The 22,142-nt window shown below is 44.5% G+C and overlaps 1 protein-coding gene across 8 annotated transcripts in view; it reads left to right on the top strand.

The window, feature by feature from the left end:
• The first annotated feature begins 12,014 nt into the window (after positions 1 to 12,014).
• Positions 12,015 to 22,142, top strand: part of TRERF1 (transcriptional regulating factor 1) — a 204,830-nt gene continuing 194,702 nt past the window's right edge. For 2 of the 8 annotated variants that reach the window (XM_082637841.1, XM_082637833.1), the window contains exons 1-2: positions 12,017 to 12,138; positions 12,986 to 13,071. The gene's annotated coding sequence lies outside the window, so the exon portion shown is untranslated. Of the gene's footprint in view, positions 12,139 to 12,243; positions 12,571 to 12,686; positions 12,726 to 12,985; positions 13,072 to 22,142 lie in introns of those variants that run through there. The other 6 variants (XM_082637840.1, XM_082637838.1, XM_082637837.1 and 3 more) reach the window with 6 other exon arrangements.

The following is a 22,142-nucleotide window of genomic DNA, read 5'->3' as shown; positions in this document are numbered from 1 at the left end:
CAAGCAATTGAGTCACAAAATGTCAGTTGTTGACAAAGGTAAAAAAGCAATTCAATGGAAAAAGGATAGCCTTTTCAATATATGATGTTGGAATAATTGAACATCCATATGCAAAAGTATGCCACGAAAAGCTAAAGACAAAAAAAACTTGACCTCAGTCTCACATTTTATACAAAAATTAACTCAAAAATAGATCATAGATGTAAAACGTAAAACTATAAAACTTTTAGAAGAAGATATAGTAGAAATGTTTATGACTTGGGATCAGGGAGTTTTCTTAGACTTGATATCAAAAGCACAACTCATAAAAGAAAAAAAATTGACAAATCGGACTTTATTAAAATGAAAACCTTTTGCTTTGTGAAAGACACTAAGAGAAAGAAAAGCTATAGACTGGGGAAAAATATTTTCAAATCACATATTCAACAAAGGACTTGTATCTAGAAAAACTCTTAGAACTCAATAGTAGGAAAACAAACAACCCAATAAAAAATGAGGAGAACATCTTGTTGTAGTTTAATTCTTATAATCCTTAAAACAAAGGTACCTATCCTGATAGGAAACAAAGACCAATGCCTTTTGTTTGTTTGTTTTCAACGCCATTTTAAAATATAGTGCTTTCTGGATAATTTACATTACTGTAGATGGGAACAAAGTAATCGAGGTTTAAAATTAATTCTGTTTAATATTATAGGAAAAGTATAAACTAAGCATTTTATTCACTTCAGTTTGATTTAAGTGATCAGCTCTTCTAGAAAGCTTTCCTTGACCCTTAAGTATGAATTCCGTATTCCCCCACTGTGCTTTGCCAGGTTCCTGTGCATATCTTTATCACAGCACCTTTCTTATTTTACAATATTAACCTGTCTCCTAAGGTTAAACCTCCTAAGTTTTCACTTTATTCCTAAGCCCTAGCGTAGTAACTGGAAGGTAGTAACCACTCAGTGTGTTTGTTGAACAATTAAAGACTTGTAAAGAATAAATAAAAATTATTGATGAAATAATAAAATAGCAACAACACTAATAAAATCTGATAATATTAGGATGCTTTTAGAATGGTCCCTGACACATAGTAAGTATGCAATAAGTGTTTATTTATTCAACAAATATTATTGTAGTTTTCCTACAATGTATGAAGCACTGTTATAGTTGATAGGTAAATTACACGCATTTTCCATTATAGCCCTTAGAGCAAAAACAACACAGACCAAAACCCCTGCCCTCATGGAATTTACATTTTAATAGGAGAGACAAACAATAAGTAAAATAAATAGGTGAAATATGTAGTTTGCTAGATGGAAAAAAAAAGGCGAGGGGCAAAAGACTTAACGTCTATGTACATTCACCAAAGAGAAAATAGCATGTGAAAAGATGGTCAATACAATCAGCTATTAGGAAAATGCAAATTAAAATCACGATGAGATACTACTACATAACTATTAGGATGAAAATAAAATCAATAGCAACAAAAGCCTGACAGCATCTACTGATGGCGAGGTTGTGGAGCAACTGGAACTCTCATTTGTTGCTTGGAATATAAAATGGTACTCAGGTAAACAATTTGCCTGTTTCTTGTAAAGTTAAACACATACTTACCATATGATATGGTATGATCCCCCTCCTAAGTATTTACCTTAGAGAAATGAATTTTATGTTCGCCCTAAAACCTGCACGTGAATGTTTATATCTGCTTTATTCTAATCATCACCTAACAGTAGAGACCACCGCAAAATCCTTCAATGGGTGAACAGATAAACTGAGTACATTCATACTCTTTGGCATTAAGATACTATTTAGCAATAAATATTATTGCTAGTAGAGTATAAACACTATTGAGCAATAAAAAGGAATGAAATACTATCATTACATGTAGCAACATGAATGAGTCTCAAAGACATTATGTGGAGTCAGAGAAGCCAGTCTCAAAAGACTGTATACTTTATGATTCCATTTCTATGACATTCGGGAAGAAGGCCAAGTGTAGGAGTAATGGAGAACAGACCAGTGATTTCCAGGGGTTACAATAGGGGGAGAGCGGAACTCTAAAGGGATTTTTTAGGGTGAAGGTGATAGAACCATCTGCATCTTAATTGTGATGATGTTTACACATAAGACTGTACACACACACACGTCAGTATTACTTACTATATTTTGATTTAAGAAAAGAAAGCCTACTGCGTGCAGCAATGAGGACCCAATGCAGCCAAGAATGAATGAATAAAATAAATAAATTTATGAAAAGAAAAGAAAAGAAAAGAAAGCCTATATCTAGGTAGGACTTCTGCATCCATCTGAAAGAGACAGTTAGTCAAAATTCTGTGTTCCTCAACTCAATTCCAAAGGAGAAAACAAATATTATTAAGTCAAATAAATAGATTTAAAAAAACACAAGAATAAACAAACCAAAACCACACCTTCTATATGCAGGCTCAGTAACTCAAAGTCAGAGTTGATTTACCAGGTAATTATCCTACACAACCATACAGTCATGCTTCAGGTTATTACAGCAACAGGCTGAACTGCAAAAACTAGGTAAGTGTGCCTTCTGATGTGAAATTGTTACCATTCACAGGCTTACTGTGTTGTTTTTCTTCTTTGAGTTAATTTCATTTTCTATTTCAGGCTGGATTTATTGATAAGTGCTCTGGTAAGCTATTTTTGTTAAAAAAAAAGTGTGTGTGTAAGAGTTCACAGTGGGTTACGAGTGATCTGTATTTTCTTTTTGACTCAGTGTTGTTTTTAAAAATTTCTCTAATGAGCATGTATTACTTTATAAACCAATAACCTAAATAAATTATAAGAACTCAAGTCAATTGCTAACTAGAGTATCTCCCACATAGAAAATTTTTTGGAATGTGTTTTATTTTGTAGGCAAGAATGGGCTTAGTTACTCTAGGTATGATATCTAGTGGTTGTAAAACGGGTGCTTCTAAAAGGATTTCAGAGTTCCCTTAAAAAGGTTGTGTAAACAATTTGGCAGTTTCTCAAAAATTAAACATAGAATTACCATATGACCCAGCAATTCCACTCCTACGTGTATACCCAAAAGAACTGAAAATAGGTGTTCAAATGAGTACCTGTACACTCATGTTCATAGCAGCATCATTTATAATTGTCAAAAGCTGGAAGCAACCCATATGTCCATCAACTGATGAACTGATTAAAAAAATGTTGTATATCCACACAAGGGGATATTATCCAGCCATAAAAAAGAATGAAGTACTGTCACATGCTACAGCATGAATGAACCTTGAAAACATTATGCTAAGTGAAAGCAGCCAAACAGAAAAGGTCATGTATTTTATGATTCTATTTATATGAAATATTCAGAATAGGTAAACCTAAAAACAGAAGGCAGATAAGTGGTTGTGAGTTGCTAGGGGGAGGGAAGAATGGGGAATGACTGCTTAATGGGTATGGTGTTTCCCTTTGGGGTGATAAAAATGTTTTGGAACTAGATAGGCGTGATGATTATACAACATTGTGAATGTATTAAATATCACTGAATTATGCAGTTTAAAATGATTAATTTTGTGTTCTGTGACTTTTACCTCAATTTTTTAAAAAAGATGAAGTGTGTCCCTGCAATCTTATTCACATTTGCAGCAAAAATCTTTATTTTTCAAGGAAATTATAAAGGATAAATATAGTTTAGCCCGTATCTACATAGTTAAGAACTCTGAGTGGCATGTGAATTAATGAGTGATATGTACTTTTTGGAAAGTGATCTGAATAGTCTTAAAATGTTCAGAGGAATTGAGTAGTCAGAATGGTTACAAAGCAGCATAATGAATTCCCTTTGTACAAGCTTTTCAATGCTCCTCATGTGCGAAAGGTATCTACAAATATTTAATTATACCAAAATCCTTGGTTGGAATACATTCTATTTAGCTGCTGTTGCCCTAGTGGTCCTTGCAATTCTTGGGATGTTGTGCCTGTCAAAGGTACTTTTTGTTGTGATGTTGGCCTAAGGGTGAAGGGGAGTGGGTTGTTACCTACAAAATTTGACTTTGGGGCCTGGAATGTTTCTAAAAATTTTGAAATCCCAGGCTTCACTCTTCACTTAATGATGGCTCTTTCAAACATCTAATTTTCTTGAAAATTCTTGGATCATCTTGTTTTTCCTTGAAAGTATGTAAAACCTTGTACATGATGCATACCAAATGATTACCCTTTAATAATCAATACAGAGTCCTTTACTGAAATTCATCGTTTGAATTTTCCATTTTCACGTTATTTACTCTTAACCATGATCCTGAAAATTTCAGGTAAAAGTCCTGAGCTGGCTATTCTCTGCCCTTTCCAGATTCACTTTTACCTTTTTCCACTGTACTCTATGCCCTGGCAGGCTGCCCTCCACTGATTTCATCAACAGGCTCCCAGAGCCCCTGGCTTCCTGTAGGGTTCAGCCAATGGGAGGCACATGTAGGAGGTCAGAGGGCAGGGGCAGAGAGAAGCTGGGGTAGCTATTCACCTGCCTGTGCTCTCTGCAGGCTGTGGGTTGACTATGGCTGTGTTCTGTGTTGTGTTCTTACAGAAAGCCGTCACCTGTGTTGTGTGACCCTCTCCTACAGCTACAGTCACAGCCATAACTTCAGAGACAGCGTTTCCTCCATTCCAGATATTTCTCTTTCTTGCCCTTTCTGACTTATGGGTGGTAAAGGTTCCACACTGTTTTTAGTTCTTTGGTCCTGTACCATCCCTTGCTGGTTTCCCTTAGCCCTGCACAAAGGACTAACTACATAGTTTGTGGGGTCCAGTGCAAAATGAAAATGCAGAACTTTTTGTTCAAAAACCACAATGGATTTCAAGATGGCGACCGCAAGGCATTAAGCAGTGCAGGACCTTCTAAGTGCAGGGTCCTGTGTGACCACACAAGCTGCACATTCACGAAGCCTGCCCTGACTGCACACTATTGTAAACAGTACTTACCATAAATGCTCCTCAGTTACCTGTTGAGTGTGCCACCCATTTCCTGCCAGGATCTTTTCTAATACAAGGTCTTAATGGTTCTCCTTCCCATTTAAAAAAAAAAAATGTGACTCCATTAGGGGTTCTGGAAAAGTAGCTGTTATCTATACTTAGATTTAAACACTCTGCAATTTAAAACTTTTTAATAGATTTACATCTGCAGTAGGAAATTCACTTATTCTCTCTCTTCCTCACCCTTACATGGAACAAAGCCACTCATTTGGGAACCAGCGGGGGCCACCGCAGCCCTTGAGCACTACCCACCATGTGCTGGTACCGTAGTTGAAATGTGTGACTCCCAAGCATGCCTTCTGGGCAGGTGCAGGAAGTTTTAGGAGTGATTTCAACCATTGAGTTGCTGTTTGATTTTTGTACTGGATACAGAATCTACTATCCTAGTTTGCTTGTTTGTTTTCCCTCTCTTCAAAATAAGACTTAAACCGAGAGCTTTCTCATAGCCTTTCTCTCTCTGGCTAGAAACTTGCCTGAGATAGTGATCTTTTAGTATTACTAAACAAACACCAGTTAGGCCTCCTGTCTTGAGTAAGGCCTGCTCTCTCAACACCGTCCTTAACAGACTTGGGGGTTGAGGTGACAGTCAACAAATTATGCTATCTTATTGGTTTCAAAATGGGAGTCCCATAAGCCCTTCTGTGCCAGGACTTTTTGCTTTCATTGCTTTGGTTGTTACAAATTCAGGGATGGCAAAGAAACATGAGTTTGAGAAATACTCTACAACTATAGTGTTTCACTGCTTGCACTTGCCACAGACTTATTGGTGCTTGACCACTGAGCTGTCTTCAACAACTGCATTAGTTACATCCATCACTCATTTCTAAAGCACCCACTGACTTTTTCTACCCTCACAGTCCCTTGATTTGGTCACGTTGCCTCTCAGAGGCTTGGATAGAGCAGGGAGCAAAGTTGGGATTTTCTTTCCATGCCTTTTCTCCCCCATTTCTCCATGCCTCCAGTTTTCCCTGTTTTTAAGAAGCGCTCCTGAAGAGTCATCTTTAATGTAAAGTACTATACGGAGGGGTTCACTTCTTTGAAGAGTTACCAAATATACTGTCTCATCTTTTCTCTGAAATGCAAATTTTCTCTCAAGGAGGACAAACTTGCATTTCAAAAGGGGGTCATATGAAAAAATAATTCCAGCTGTTTAAATCCAGAGCACAGAAAAATTATTCCTAGAACAGTACACAGAATGTTCACTGGGCCTGAAACATTTCATTTGGTTGTGAATTGGCTACAGTTCCATTTCCATTCAGTTTTGATCTGTTCTTGAGTTAGGCAAATAACCAGTGTGGTCTCAGAAATGATCCTTCTCTTGTGAAAGCCAACAGCATTGCTTAGACTTCTAGTCCGGATGGCTGGAAGGGGCCTGAGAGGTCTTATAGCCAAACTACAAATGAGGAAACTCAGAGCAGTTCTGGACTGGGTGACAGAACTGGTAAGCATAGAGTTGAGAATTTTGCCCAGTGCATCAGATTCTTAAGCCATGCAGTTTTGAATTAGCTCTGTGGAGACACATGCTCAAGGAAAATTGGCTCCCAATTTTAATTTGCCTCTTCCTCCATCATCCAGTCCTGCCATTTTCCTTCCTGTACATTGTCCTCTGAGTGGTTGACGGGCGTCCTTAACAATTATATGTCTACCTTGCTCTCTGCAGTGTTCATTTCTGCCCCCTCCCTGATTTACCTGCCAGACATAAGTGTTGCTCTGAATGTCTCACAGTAACAAAACTGCCATTTTTGCATCTCTACTATAAGCCAGTACTGTATTTCAACAATTTAAAAAATTTCATAGTAAATATTTATCACAAATTAGATCACAAGCAAGTTTTATGTGTGTACAAATACATATATCCATGTGTATCTGTCTAAAAATGTGTATACAGACATACATGTATCTATGCACATGTTTGTTATCACTTAAATGTATAAAATCAATTGTTTGTTTTCATTAATTAACAGTACTAAAAAAGTGTAAGAAATCAAAAATGAAGACTAATTACAATAAAAACAAACTACTTAAAAAAAGTTCATAGTTACTGATAACATTTCATAGTAATTGAATAAGCCTTATTTTAAATTTCAGTGCTTTAAACTAGAATTATTTTACTTTTAAATTTATTTCAGACTTATTTGAAACATTTCAAACATTCAGCAGGGTGAACAGTATAACAGACAGCTCCACCAATTATCCATACTTTGCTAATCTTGTTTTATTTATCTTTTGGTTTTTTGGGAGGGGGCTGGATTATTTGAAAATAAATCCTAAACATACTTTCACCCCGGATTCCCCATTATGCATTCTAATAGATAAGAACACAAGAAGAAATTTAACCACAATACCATTATCACATGTAACAAAATTAATAATTTCTTTTATTTTTATATTTTTAAATTTTAAAAAAATTAACTAATTAATTTTATTTTTGGCTGCATTGGGTCTTCGTTGCTGTGCATGGGCTTTCTCTAGTTGCGGCAAGCGGGGGCTGTGCTTTTGTTGTGGTGCGCAGGCCTCTCATTACGCAACAAGACTTCTCTTGTTGTGGAGCACGGGCTCTAGGTGCACGGGCTTCAGTAGTTGTGGCACGCAGGCTCAGTAGTTGTGCCTCGCGGGCTCTAGAGTGCAGGCTCAGTAGTTGTGGTGCATGGGCTTAGTTGCTCCACAGCATGTGGGATCTTCCCAGACTAGGGATCTAACCTGTGTCCCCTGCATTGGCAGGCAGATTCTTAACCACTGCGCCACCAGGGAAGTCCCATTTCTTAACATCTATATCAAGTCCACATTTTATTTCCCTGATTATCTCAAAGTCTTTTAAACAATTGGTTTATTCAAATCAGAGCCACACAGGATCTAAACACTGCATTTGGTTTACTACGCCTTTTAAAAACCATTATTTACATACATTTGACTTTCACTTCATTTGACCATTGAAGAATGTATGGTCCCAGTACACAGGTGGGTGAACTGGGGCTCAGAGAGGTTAAGAAACCTCCCCAAGTTCTCATTGCTGGTAGGGGCCAGACCCAGGACTTGAATTAAGGTCTGCCTGAGTCCAAAGACTCCATTCTACTCCTTCCCCTTCAGGCTACAAGAATATTCCCTGTGTTGCAGAGAGGCAAGAGGCCTAGTGGTTAAGAGAGAGGGTTTGGGCTCAGGTTGGCCTGGATGCAAATTGGAGCAAGTTACATAACCTCTCTGATCCTCCACTTCTGTCTGCGTCTGTAAAATAAGGTTAATGATGATGGTTTGGGGCTGATTAAATAGGAGAAAGCATGTCTAGTACTTAGCACAGTGACTGGCACATAGAAAGCACTCAGTAAACCTTAGCTATTATTCCTAGCATAAAGGAGGAGAAAGAATCACAAAATGGTTGTTTGCTTTTGTCAGTAGCTCAGGAATTGTGGCTCATGATTGTTACTACAACTTGTTTAGGATTGAGGTTGAAGGGGTGGGCAGGTTGGGAGTAGGGTGTTGATTCTGCCTGGATTGGAGAAGGAAGCCCTGGACATAAAAATTTAAGTAGGCATCCAAGGAATTCTCCAGAGACCTCAGCTGGAAAACAGTTGAACATATCTTCTGACCTTCCATAGAGGGAAAACTGTTGGGCAGCAGACATGGTGGGAGGGAGACTTCTCAATGTTTATTTGAATTTGGAACCATGTAAATGCATTAAACCAATTCCAATAAAATGAATTGCATTTAAAAAAAAAACCCTCTTTTACCATGGGGTAAGTGCTGAGAATGGGAAAACTAGGATTTAATGACAATAATAATAGTAATAATAATAATCCCCTGACAATTTTTGCAGCCCTAGGAGGGCTTCGGTCATCTAAGTCAGGTTGTGCACCAGGATGGGACTATTTCAGCTTGACTCTGATTTCAAAGATCTACGGTAATATTTTAACTTTAGCTGTCCTCCCTCTGACACTCATTCTAAGAGTCCAGAACCAGTGCTCCCAGATTTGGAGTTGTCTTCAAGCATACGCATTGTCAAGGGCTGAATCTATTGGCTAACTAAGGTCTTTGTATGTACTGTCTGTACATTTATGGGTGCTTTCCCAGTTCATTAGGCCCTAAGTTGTTTTTGATGCTAAGTAAAGACTCTGGGGCTCTGATTTTCTAGAGTCCTTGGGAAGGGAGGGGTCACATAACCCCACTCACAAATAATCAAGAACTTGCCTCTGTTCTAAGGCCTTTACATACACGAACTCATTAAAACCTCACAAAACAGTACACTGCAGGTACCATTATTCTGATTTTACAGGCAAAGAAACTGAACCAAGTGAGAAGTAACTTGCCTAAGATCAGAGCCTGCACGACTAACCATTAGGCTTACTACCTCTCTGTTGGCAGTGGGCCAAGCATGTAGGGGCCCTTTGAAGGTGATGCAAGCGTCCTTGGCTGTGCAGCAGCAATGCTTTAGGTCCCAAATCCTTCCTTCTAGTTTAGGACCAAGAAAGACCAGGGTGTCAATTTCCTCATTGACCCTGGACAAGTCACTTACTCCCTTCAAGCCCCACGTTTCTTATCTGCCCCAGGGAGGAGTTTTAGAAAAGACCTCTCCTTGCATTAGGAGTGTGGGTGTGTGCTGGGGGTGGGAGGTGTAGGGTCTGAGGTTTCTGGGCGGTACTGCGCTGCTTTTCCTAGGTCTCTTGAGGAAACAGGGTGTTTGGAGGTTTTGTCCTAGTCAACTCCCTCCCAGGAGGTCGGGCCCCCAGTCAGTGATGGCGCGCAAGCTTGGCTATGCCTCCTCCGCTTGGAAAAGGGCCGCCACTGCAGCCAGCTCCGGCCAAAGCCCGGCTGCCCGGAGGTCGAGGGTGGGTCTTTTTTCCCTGAGGGAGTTAGAGCTGAGATTGTATACTTAGGAAGGCTTCTTGGAGGTAGTGACAGTTGAGTCAACTCCTGAAGGTCTAGCAGGAGTTAGTAAGAAGACGTGGAGGGGGAAGGGTTACCCCCGGCCCAAACAACAGAACAAAGAAGCACAACCCGGCTTACAGTATGGGAGGAGGAGCTGTGAGAGTGGAGAGGTCTGTAGGGGCGAAATCGCGCGGGGGCTTCAAAGCTTTATTCTAAGAGCAATTGGGAGGGGTTTGAAGGAGGGTAGTCCGGAGTTTTAGAAAGACTCTTCTAGCCACTTGGGAAGAATAGGTCGGAGAGGGGCAGGAGGCTATCGTAGAAAGCAATCGGGTTGGAAAATGACCGAGGACTGAGGAAAGTGGCGCTGGGGGGCGGAGCCGAGCATCTGAGCCTTTCTCAAACCCCACGACACTGTGCGCTGTCCCTCGACTTTCTTTGCTTATGTGGAAGGGCCCCATAAAGGGCAGGGCACCCCCAAAAGCTCAAAGAGCGAAACAGCGCAGAGCCCCCTCTTCTTTCGGGGGCTCTCTGGTCCAGGTGCCCCAGAATTCGTAGGGTTTTGCGGGAGAACTTAACACTGCTTAAGATGGAGAACCGTTACCCCTCAAAATACACAAAAACCTCGGCCGCTTTTGGCAGCAGCCTCCTCCGTCCATGACCTCATGCTTTAAGCTCCCATACAGCCTTCCCCCGCCCTGTACACACCCGGTGCCCGAGTGGGGGTGGGGTGAGGGGACAGTGGCGAAAGTCTGGGTAGAGGGAGCACCTTATTTATACTGCGCGAAGATTTGGGGTAAGGGGCACAACGATTTTCCCATACCGAAAAAAACATGACTTTCTCCTGAGCAAAAAACACTCGCTGTCTTGTGGGACCTCCCTGAGATAGATGCCCCGTACCCGGCCCGAGGTAGTCTGTTTAAGCCCAACCATCTTTGGTTCACGTTTCCTTGGACCAGAGAAGCCGCCTGGAAGTGCTGGCGTCCCGGGCTGGACCGAAGGGCGGCCGCGCCTTCGAGGGACCAGGGGGCTGTTGGGCTCTCGCCCCCATGGCGCCGCCGAGGTTTGAACCCTTGGCTTGCCTTTCAGCTCGCGCCCTGCCCCCTGCTCGCAGCTGCTCTCGGTTTAGGTGCAGCGGTTTCCCCCGCAGAGGAGGAGGAGGAGACTGCGCGAGGAGCGACTCCCTGCTCGGGTTTCCGCACCAATGCCGAGCGGCCCCAGGCGGCCCCCGGCGGCCGGCCCTCCTCCCCGGCACCACGTTCCACAGTCATGGCGCACGAGGAGGGGCGAGCGCGCGCCGCGGCGGCACCCGCGCCCCTTCCCCTCCCCTGCGCCGCCCGGTTCCGGCCCCTCTCCTAGGCAACCTCCCTCCCCGGCCTTCAGCGCCGCGGAGATGGAGACCCCTCCCCAGAGGGATGCAGTTCCAGCGCCGTTTGCAGCACCCCCTCCCCGCCCCCATCGGGGCGGAGGGATGGAGCCGCGCGCTTCTAGAACCTCCAAGCCCCTTCCCGGGAGCCTCAGCCTCTCTCCCAGCCCCACCGAAGCCGGGATGCAGCGGGGGGTAGGCGCAGACCGTTTCCCCGAAGCCCACCTAGACCTTGGCATCTTTGCAACCCCTTAAAAAATAAACATAAAACCCAAACCCCAGTCGTTAGATTGCAAAGCGCGTTACAATAACCGGGACGGCTACGCAGGAAACAATCCTGCACTGGTCCGGGTCTCAGGCGGCAGCTTCCCGGCCACGCCACCTTCTCCCGGGCCTCGATTTTCCGGCCTTGCCAGAGAGTCTGCCACACCCCGGGGCTGACAGGTCCCGCGCGGGGCCCCAACTGGGTCCGCGCCCCCTGCCCCATCCATGTCCAGAGTCTCGCCAGCCTACAAAAGGTGCAACCTCACGTACAGGCAGAGCACACAGATAAGGTCGGCAGCGCACGCCAGGGAGGCTGCGAACAATGCGCCGGGAGGCCCGCGCCGGCCAAAGCGCGGCGCCCCGGGGGACAGGGGGCGCGGGCGGGGGCCGCGGCGGAGGACCCGCCGGCCGCGGCGCTGGACACCTTACTTCCTGCTTCCCCGCCCGCGGCCAGACCCAGCTCTGCGGAGGGATATCTCTCCCCTCCTCTTTCCCTCTCTCTCCCTTCCCCCGCCTCCCCTCCTTTTTGCTTCTGCTCCCCCCCCCCACCCCGCCTTTCTCCTTTTGCTAGAAAATAATTTGACAGTCGATTTGCTGACAGGGGAGGAATTTGCATCCTGGATTAAAAAAAAAAAAGGCCGAGAGGAGCTTGGGAACGGTTGCTAGGGGTGGGTAATGGGTGAAAAAAGGGGGCGCCGGGGAGCGGATAAGGAGGGTTAAGGGAGGGGGCGAGGGTGGGGAGCAATGCAAAAGGTAAGGCCAGGTTACAGCGGCTCGGCCCCGAGTGGGCTGCGGCCGGGGGAGGGGCGAGAGATACATATGTATTTCTGTCTCCCTAGCACACCCCCTTCCCTCTAAGCGATGGCTGAGAGGCGGTGCATGCAGATGGGGAGTAAGTTTCCTGAAGGGGAGGGTGGATGCACGCGCGCGGCCCCGCGCTGCAAATTTCCACCGGGGAGGGAGAGTGGCTGGATGCAGAGAGTTTGGAGTTGCTTGCGGCGGAGGGCAGGAAGGGGAGCAGGGCCGGGAAAGGGGGCTGGCGGGCGCTATATCTGGGAGTAAGTTTCCAGGATCAGGAGAGCCTGCACGCTTTCTCGCTAGTAAGTTTCTGGCCGGGGAGGGCGCGTGGGGAGGAGGAGAGGGAGGGGTGCATGTATATAGAAGGGGGGAGGGGGGAGCAGATTTCCTGCGGGGAGGCTGAATGCATATGGAGAGTAGATTTCCTGAAGGGAGGGTGGAGGCGTAGACGGACCGAGTAAGTTTGCTGGGGTGGTGGCGGAGGTGGTGGGTTGGTGCTCTGGAAACCCGGAGCTTCCTACCCTGGGTGGGGGCGCACGCTGTTTTGGGGGGAGGGCGTGAAGGGCCAGGTTCCCTGCTGGGGAGAGGGGCTTGCATCTGGGGAGTATGTTTCCTGGCGGAGCGATATTTGTTTACAGGCTGAGGGCAGTACTGTAAGTGAGTAGCGCTTCGAGAAGGCGGCTCTGACACAAATTAATATTGAAATTACTCCATCAGCTCTGCTCGCCCCCCCATCTCACCCCCCAAGCGAAGACTGGTCTTCTTGTCGGATTGCCCATGCACTTGTTGCAGAAACAGCCAAGGTAGGCAAGAAGCTTATTAAGTTTCATTTTTAAAAAATTAGTTGGGGGATGCTCCGTGAGAAGACGAGGGAGGGGAAGAGAAAAGTAGGGGGACAGATTAGGAGAAGTCTCCCCCCACTTCTTTACTTCCAGTGTGTTAGCAGGGCCTTCTCTGCTTCCCTTCTTCCCTCTTCCCTCTCTGCGCTGCAGAGCATCCCAGCAAAGGGGGGAGGGGGGAGGTGGGCGCTATAATTGGCAGACCCGGCTTAAAGGGGGGGGGGCTTGCGACTGAAGATTGTGTTGTTATAAAGCCTTCATTATTCCAGCCAAGAAACCGCAGGACCCTAGGGATGTGCCTTTTGGGGTTTTTGACATGATGCATATGTGTATGTATACGCTCCTGAGGGCTCTTCGGGGGCTGGGTACTCCCCAGAAGTTAAAGTGGCCACCCAGATGGGAGAAATGTGTAAGGGAGTAAACCTGCCCCTTGACTCCCCAACTTCAGTTCGGGAGACTGTGAAGTTACTGCCGGTGGTCTAAAGAAATAGATGTTTAAAAAAACAGCATAAAACCACCCATTCACTGGCAGAGGCCGAGAGCACCTGACGGGCAGCCTCTGGCCAGCACTGGGCTGGAGCATGTGCGCCTGCCATCCTTAGGTTAAGAGAAAATGACTTCTGGTTCCTCTGTGTGCCTTCGACTGGCCCGTTAGAGCCAGCTTTGTGGAAACTCTTCCCCATACTAGACGCGGCTTTGGCAAGTGAACGTGTTGAAGCGGGTTGCTAACAGCATGGCCCCGGCTGTCTTGTGAAGTGCATGGAAGTGATGTTTAAGAATGACGGATCCAGGGATGGCTGAAGAGTTCTTTTAAAAAAATGCCGGCTGTTTGCACCTTTTGGCAGGCCATGGAGCAGAGCTTTAAGAAGGAGTTTTAAGTTGTCCCAATTGGTACCAACCTTCTGCATCATAGACTGTCTCAAGAAAGCAGTCTGGTGATGGAAAATGTGGTTTTGGTGCTCGCTGGAAGGATAACAACCAGGAGTATTCAGCCCTTAACTAGTTAACCAGCCCTCTTTGCTTCTCTGTGCCTCTTTTCCTGGTCCTCAGCCTACTGGTTTCTGCAGATGAGTTGTAGGTCTTGGCTGTCAGGTACCTTCATTAGGCTGGGAGCTTTATTTATTTCCTTCTTTTTCTTTTTTTTTTCTTTAATTGAAGTATAATTGACTTAACAGCATTGTGTTAGTTTCAGTTGCATAACATAGTGATTTGATATTTTTATACATTATGAAATGATCGTCACCATAAGTATGCTAGGAGTTTTAACTTGGCCAGGATAATTTTAGCACCAGGGATTAAAACCCAGACAAGTTTAGTAAAGTCAGGGAGTGAACACTAGGCAGTGTGGTTAACTAAAGTTAAGCTTTCTGCAGTGCTATAGACAGGCTCAATACTAGCAGGGGAAAAAATGGGTTAAAAAAAAAATGATCTCTTTACATGTTACTGATGGACAGTGGTTTTTTTTTTTTTTCTTTCTTTCCTTTCTGTCATCAGATTTCCAGATTGAGAATTTGATTTTTGGCAGCTTGAGAGTTGAGTTAGTTGGGAATTCAATATTATTGCCACTTATCAAATGTTCCTAACTAGGCATTCGTTAAACAAATTAGCTATTATTTTTCCCTTGCTGAAAATCTGCTTCTGGTTGATATATATGCTGGGAAGGTAAATAGAAACTTTATGTGTGTTTATCCCAAGGTAGGGGAATTATTTACATGTCTACCCTCCAAGCCAAGAGTGGTCATGGTCATTCAGTTTTTTTTTTTTTTTTTAATTTATGAGATTTTTTTATTGTCTTTCTTTGGCCATTAATCAAGTCACAGTAGATTTTTTTTCCCTCTTCTGCTGAGAACGTTCTGTGGTAATAAAGGTTTGAAGGCCCATGAATCATAATTCATTCTTTTAAAAATATTGTCAGGATTTGATTTATAGGAATTGATACCAGGAGTGACACACCTCTTTGGGCTCCGCCCTTTTAGGCATGTCCATTTTCGCCAAAGAATTGTTTAAGAAGCCAGCTTAACATGTCAAAAAAGAGCATTTCCCTTCTGCTTTATGGGCACTGAGAAGATTAATTTTGCAGGTTCCATAGTATGCATGGGTCTTTTCACAGCTTGGTGAGCAGGCTTCTACATAGCAGGCAGGTGGTAATATCACATAGCATTTATGTGAGCTTGCTGTGAAAACACTTGTTCTATGAACTGTGTGGAAAGTACTCAGTTTTGCATCCGTTAACCCACTTGGGCCTGCGATTTTTGTCGAGGTGGGAGCTTTCACTGTAAGAGAGGGGACAGACCGTAGTGTTCTTTGCTGCTTATATAATAAAATGTGTGGTCACAGAAACAAGCTTACTTAAAATTCTTTTTCTCCTGCTCTGATGGGTGGATTGGTCATAATAATTGAAAGCATCAGAGGTTTTTTATGGGAAGGTCTGAGGATTCTCCGTAAAGTTGATTAATCAGAACATGTTAAAATTGTGTTCAGCAGTTGGCTCAGTTTACAGTATTTGTAAAATGACAAAGAACTTTTAAGGTGGTTTTAGTCTTAAGGCAGGAGCACAGCATCACTGGAAGAAAAAGTGGGGAGGGTATCAGTGTCTAGCCATTTCTAGACTTCAGAGTTTTTATCTTAAAAACGCATGGTTTGATCCGTGAGTTCCATTCATGTCTGAAATTCTGTGACTCAGTCTTGTGAAAAAAAGTCTCAAGAGATCTCCACAGTCTGTCTCTTCCTGGGCCAACGGCCAAATTGCCTCATGAACTTGGGTGAGTTGATTAACTTCTCTTTTTGTCTTCTCATGGAGAGAGTGGATTTACACCTTGGCATTCCAAAAAGGACTCTTGAGTGGCCTGGTAATCTTGACCGTCAAATGCAAGAAAATGCTTATGAAAGTCTGCCACCGTCTTGGAAAAAAAAAAAGTGATGGTTGAGTCCCAATTATATGTGCTAATAGAGAGTGGGGCATATAATCCCAGGCACCAAAAATAATTTCAGTTCATCTTGGAAGTTTTCCCCTCCAGCCAGCTGGTTCACCTGCCTAATTATGCCTGGTCAAGTCTAAGGTTAATTGAGCTGTTAATCTCAGGCAGCAGGGGGAGGTAGTCTTGGGAGGAGTGGGAGACCAGAAAGCCTAGTGTGGCTTTACCCGCTTTCTGTGGAGAATTCACATGTGGGTAATTGGGATATGGTCATATATTTATGATAAGGTTCAAAATAGTGATATTGTATTACTGTCACTTCTGGGATATCATATATTTCACCACGGGCACTTTTGGAGGAAAAGCTCTTGATGTTTTTATTGACTTTGAGCATTGACATGAGAAGTAAGGATCCAGACAAGCGGCTCAGACCCCAGGCAGTAGAGATGGGTGCTGATTGCTCTAAAAGCAGTTGACTTCAGCTTGTTTTATTTCTGACTTCATAAACCTGTGTGATTTAGGGAGGAGAATCAGCTGGAATCTTGTGGATTAATAATATTTCTGAATTTGCATGTTGGAGGGGAAGCAATGAAATAAAAGGGAAACTAAAACATAGTTGATTTCCTTTGCGGGGAGAGGGGGACAAGAGCAGCTGGAGTCCAGATATTGGTGTGTTTTTCAGCAAGGATACTGTGGCATCTTAAGGAATAACAGAGTCCTGGTAACATGAGTTTGATCCCATGGCTCTCTTCTGGGTTAAAGAAAATACACACCAAAAAGCTTCTGTGGTATTTTCTAAAGATGTTTAAGTTCTCAAGGGAGCTGCTTGTAGGGTCTTCTGGTTAATTGGGGTTTACTGAAGAAACATGATTTTTACTTTTTCCTCATGGAAGACAACAAGCTGGGGATGAGTGGAGTATACTGAGCTATTGGGCTGTTGGTTTAGCAACATTAAAAACATACTTTTTTGACAGAGGGGAAGGGGAAAAAGAACTTGTGTGCCTAAATGGTAACCGAGGGCTTGTAGGAGGTTAACAGTTACTTTCGTGCTGTGACTGGATCTGGTTTATTCATGCGTACGTATTGGCAGCTACTTATTGAGCACCTACTATTTGCTAAGCACTGTGTTACTGCTCTGGGTATACACTGATAATTAAAAGACATAATCACCTTCCTCTGCCCACCCCCCACTCCACCGCCTAGCCTATAGTCCAGTGGGGAGGCAGACATGTAAAGAAATATATCTTGCAAAATGTGGTAAATGCTCAGATGAAACCACAGGGAGCAGTAACCTGCAGTTACTCAGCTAAAGGAGCCTAGAAAAGCCTCTCTGAGGATTGGGGTTGAGGGGAAGACAGCATCAGGTAGAGAGAGGAGGGCCTGTGTGGAAGGACTTTGGCCTTGGGGTGGGGGGGGACTAAAAAGAGGCACAGGTGGACAAGGGGGCAGGGGGAGAGGGCAGCATGAGATGATCATGAAGGACTCGGGGCCTTGGAAGGGTATGGGTTTCATTTGAAGGGTAGTGGGAAGCCACTGGAAGTTTGCAGTGGGAAGTGATACCCCCTAACTCGTGTTTAAAGGGGGTGGCATTGGTGGAGAGGGCAGGTGTGGAATTGGGGAGTGCAATAAAAAGGCATTTGGAGCAGGCCAGGTGGGGAGGTGACAGGAGGTGAATGCAGGGGAGCAGGTGGGTGTGAGATGCTTATTAGAGGTAGAATGGGCAGGGCTTGCTGATGGATTTGGTGGAGGTTGGGGAGGAGGAATCTAATAACTGAGGTTTCTGACTGAGCAGTTGGGTAGATATGGGTGGAGCTCTTTGCTGAGATCGGGGCGAGGGAGAGTCTCGGGGAGCAGAATCAAGCGATTTCAGTTTGGACACAGCTAAGTTTGAGATGCCTGTTAGACTCAAGGTGGAGATGTTAAGCTTGCAGTCTGATACAATGTCCAGAGCCAGAGGTATGGCCAGGCAGGAGATAAAAATGTGGGAACCATCAACTAACGCGTGGTATTTAAATCCAGGAGACTGGATGAGGTGCTCTAAGGAGTCTGTTGAGAGAAGAAAAGGCTGTGTGTGTGTGTGTGTGTGTGTGTGTGTGTGTGTGTGTGTGTGTGTTGGGTCGGAGTGAGTGTTAAATGTTTCATGAGTCTAAGGCCAGAAAAGTCAGCACTGGATTTGGCAAAATGGAAGCCATTATCAGCTTCTCAAAGAACAGTTTGAGTGGAGCAGTGGATTGGGTGAGAGCCAGATCGGAGGGGTTGGGAGGGGAATAGGGGGTGAAGAACTGGGAGTAGCATGTGGAGACAACTTCGGGGCAAAATTTGACTGTGAAAGGGGAGCAGAGAAATGGAGGGGGAGCTGGAAGCACATGTGTGTAGAGGGAAGGGTTTTGCGGGCGGTGCTGCTGGTCTGTGTGTGTGATGATGGGAAAGACTAGTGGAGAGGGAGGGATTGTTCAAGAGCAATGGGCTGGGTCAGCTGAGCAAAAGCCATTGAGAAAGTCTGTGGGGAAGATCTGGCCTTGGCGGGGGTGGGGGGGGAGGGCGGGGAGGAACACTTCCTTCATGATGACTGGAGGGAAGATCCAAGAAAAGTGAAGGTGCAGGTGAGGGAAGGGTGGGGAGCGGTGCTGGGGCACAGGTGGTCTGTCTCTCCAGGCTGAGGCTGCACTAGCCTTGGGCAGGGGTTTGGGCTCGGGCTTTGACATCAGCCAGAGACGACAAGGGTTAAGACTGCATCAGAAAATTGTACTGCATTTTTCTGAACATTTGACTGCATTACTGAGCGGTACAAAGGAAAGACCGGATTCTTTCGCTTGGGGAAAAGAGTCTTCAGTTAAAATAATTTGGGCCTTACATTAGATTTATTTGAAAACTATGATTGGGAGAAGACATCTGTGATTTGCAGCCCTGTTCAAAAGTTGGTGGGCACTGTGTTGTACGTTTTGAGCAAGGAAAAAAAAAAAGGCGAAAGGGCTGCTTCTACTTCAGGCGGCCTTTCACAAAAATAGGCCATAGACTGCCCTGCTTGCCCCGGTGGCCCCAACGATGGGGTCTGTATGGCACGTGAGTGGGTGAGCAGAGAGTCGGAAGATCTGGGTTGGGGTCCAGCCCCGTCATATGGTCTGGACAAGTCAGCCTCCCTGTCTGTCTCCGCATCTGTAAAAAGAGGGTGATACCATCTGTCGCCTCTTCTCTGAGAGTTGTGAGGACTGAATCAGATAATGTACGCCAAGTGCGATGTAAACTGTAAGAGGCATCGCACACAGGCGGCAGCGAGGTGCAGTGATCTTCAGCCGGATCTCCTTTTAGATGTGAAACCTGACAACCAATGAAAAACTGCCGTCAGTTCCCTAAAGCTTCTGCTAAAAACACCGTTCACCGTGTCTACTCTCTCTTGTTCCCTCTTTGTAGCCCCTTTCTGTTTGGGGTATTCAAGTCCTCTGTGATTTCTTTCAGCGAAACTGGTCTTACTGCTGGAAGGCTGACATCAGAAAAGCTGGCTGTGAAATGCCAGTCTGTGTAGGTTCACACTCTGATTCCATATATAGAATTTGAGACCTGCCCACTCAAAGGTCCAAATGAACTTGGTTTGTGAACTTGGTGCAGGGGAACCTTGAACCCACCCAAGAATCCCAACTGTGGCCCAGTGGTCTTAGCAGTGATTCATTTGCCTTCCAAGTTTGTTTTGCAAATGAGAACTGTTCTATAAAGCTGAGTCTACCTTACAGTCCTTAGCCCTACGTCTTACTGTGTATGCTGGAAAGTCATTTCTAGTTTTAAAAAGCAACCAATGCTTTTTACTAATTGGACTCCTGACCTCTGCCTAAGAGGGTGATGCTTTATTTATTTATTAAAATTAATTTTTACTATGAAAAAACGTTAAACACATGCAAAAGCAGACAGACTACTATAATGAACTCCGTTGTGCTCATCACCTAGATTCAAAGGTTAGTGAGATTTTGCACACCTGTGGATAAGAGGACTTCTTCCTGTGTTTGTAAAATAAACACAAGTTATCAGTTTTGAGAGATCAGTGGAACCGATATCAATTTGGTTTCATAGAGAGGGAAAATAATCAATGAAAAATCAGAGAGCGAGAGAGGAAATAGGTGACGTCATTGTAATAACCAGTGTTTACATAGCATGTTATGGGTTCAAAGCCTCTTTGGCATGTCTTATTTTAACTGTCTTGCAACAACCATAGGAGGTAGATATTATTTTCATTTTACAGCTGAGGAAGGTAAGGCTCAAGAAGTAGAATTGAAAAAATATAAGTAAGTGATTAACCCAGAGTCACATGTCCAGCCAGCATTCAGAGCCCTAGTTTAATGCCAGAATTTGAACGGTCTCCAAATTTTGTGCACTCTCAGATAATGCTATATGGTATTCAATAAGAGATGTGGTACAGAATATATGCAAAGGATCATGGAGACCAAGAAGATCATCTGGGAATTTGGGGCTTAGAACTCAACGACCTTAGCTGGAAATACTCAGATGATTTAAGCATGTTTTGGGCATTCCATGTGTCAGAAAATTGAATTGTCTGGCTCATGCTGGAGCACACAGCTTTAAGGCTGCTTCATAATGAAAGCCCAAACTTGACTGTAACAGATCTAGTGGCTATTCTTCATTAGCCTCTTACTCTCAGCCATGTCCCCTCTGTGGAGCCCCTCTGTGGTCATTTCTAGAGATTGTGGCCTTTAGTCTGCAGGCTCTGGCTTTGAACACATGGGACCTAGAGCAGGTTGCCACCTGGGTGAGGCTTCCTGAGGGCCCCCTAGGGTTCTTTGTCATTACAGAGGGTATAACAGAGGCTGCTCTGAGAGCCTCTCCTCATCTTTGGGAAACGGCCTCCAACCCAGCTTCTTTGGAGGACTTTTTTAAAAAGAAAAAGAAAAAAGAATGGAGTTGATGCCCAAGGAGTTTTTGGTTTTTTTTTAAATCTTTTTTTTTTAACATCTTTATTGGAGTATAAGTGCTTTACAATGGTGTGTTAGTTTCTGCTGTATAACAAAGTGATCAGCTATACCTATACATATATCCCCATATCCAAGGAGTTTTAATAGGAGTGTCATATGAGTTCCCTCTGTGGTCATCACAGTGGAAGATACCAAACTCTCTTAAAATTCAACTGAAAGCTATCCGTAATGAGCTGATTCTCAAGTGCTGGGACTTGTTCACTTCTCTGTTTTAATTGGGTGAACACACGTGCGCTGAGGGATTTTCTAGGGGAGCCAGGGTAGGTAAGGACATTCAGCGGCCTCTTTCCTTTTGAAGAGTCTGAGCTTCTTTAGAGACCAGCATGGAATTCCAGCAATTTCACTGTGCACATACTCATTCCTTAAGCCTTTCTTGAGGGCTCTGTGTGCCTGGTCTGGGGCCAGACTGGGGTGTGGGCTAGAGGGGAGATGCCCTTGGGCTCCTGCAGCCCTTGGCTCACAGGGCTGTTGTCATCCTGACCACTGGGCGTGTCCTTGACTCTTTCTAGACTGCCCTGGGAGGGCAGAACTGGGTCATCACTCAAGTTTGCACCCCCATCACCTAGTACAGAGCCTGGCGCTAGTTAGTACAGTATAAATGCTTACAGCTCCTTTGTTGCTTTGGGTTTGCCTCTCTGGTTCTCTCCCCATCGGTTTTCGTTGGAGGGAGAAATCCGGGCCTCTCTGCCACCAGGGTCAGCTCTTACAGCCGCTGAAGGAGACCAGACTGGAGAAATGTTTCCTTCCCCCTTGCCTTTCTGGCCTGGCAGCCTTTAGCCAGGGTGGTTTAACTCAGATACAAATGTGGCCCCATCCCCCATCTCTTTTAATAAGTGACATTTTGTTGAATCACTTATTCAAGGCCTTATCTATATTTCTGTCTGTGCTGGCTTAGTCAAAATAGGAAAGAGTGAATATTAGATTCCTTCGCCCATCCCCTCCTCCCTCCCCTTTAAGCAACTCTACGTAAGATTCCTGATAGGGGAGGGGTGATGTGTCCTTGAAGTAGTAAAAGCTGCCTGCAGAAAAAATGTGGAGGGCTTTGACTTGTAGCGAATGCTGTTTTTCAGCAGCTGTGATTTTTCCATTTTTCTTTTTCTTTCTGTTTTGATTAGTGGAACTCATTGTGCTCCGGGGTTGG

The sequence above is a fragment of the Mesoplodon mirus genome (genome assembly GCF_964341445.2).
Source record: "Mesoplodon mirus genome assembly, chromosome: 12".
Classification (NCBI taxonomy): domain Eukaryota; kingdom Metazoa; phylum Chordata; class Mammalia; order Artiodactyla; family Ziphiidae; genus Mesoplodon; species Mesoplodon mirus.
Note: the sequence above shows the minus strand (reverse complement) of the source record. Positions and strands in the feature narration are given on the sequence as shown.